This window comes from Onychostruthus taczanowskii, unplaced genomic scaffold (genome assembly GCF_017590055.1).
Source record: "Onychostruthus taczanowskii isolate IOZ18803 unplaced genomic scaffold, ASM1759005v1 scaffold672, whole genome shotgun sequence".
NCBI lineage: Eukaryota > Metazoa > Chordata > Aves > Passeriformes > Passeridae > Onychostruthus > Onychostruthus taczanowskii.
In genome coordinates this window covers 9,368-10,034 of record NW_024504478.1, presented here as the reverse complement: position 1 = coordinate 10,034, position 667 = coordinate 9,368, and positions in this window count along the sequence as shown.

Here is a 667-nt window from a genome sequence, read left to right as displayed (position 1 = left end):
GGGGAAATTTGGGGAAAATTCGGGGAATTTGGGGGGAAATTGGGGAGAAAAGGGAAAATAATGGGGGGAAATTTGGGGAAAATTGGGGGGAAATGGGGAAATTTGGGGGGAAAATGGGGAGAAATCGGGGAAATTTTGGGGGGAAAGCAGGAAAAGTTTAAGAAAAAATGGGGAAATTTGGGGAAAATTGGGGGGAAAAAGGAAAAATTTGGGGAAAATTGGGGAAACTCAGAAAAGGGAAAAAAATGGGGGAAAAGGGAAAAATTTGGGGAAAATTGGGGGGAAAAAATGGGGAAATTTGGGGAAAATTGAGGAAATTTGGAGGAAAAAGGGAAAAATTGGGGAAAATTGGGCAAGTTTGGGGGGAAAAGGGAAAAATTTGGGGAGAAAATGGGGAAATTTGGGGGGAAAATGGGGAGAAATTGGGGAAATTTTGGGGGGAAAGCGGGGAAAAGGGGGAAAATTTTGAGGAAAAATGAGGAAATTTGGGTAAAAATGGGGGAATTTGGGGGAAAAAACGGGGGAATTTTATTGTGAAGAATTGGGAAAAAATTGGGAAATTTGGGGGGAAGGGTTAAAAATGGTGAAATTTGGGAAAATTGGGGAAATTTGGGGATTTGGGTGGAAAATTTGGGGAATTTAGGAGGAAAAAAGGGGGGAAATTTGA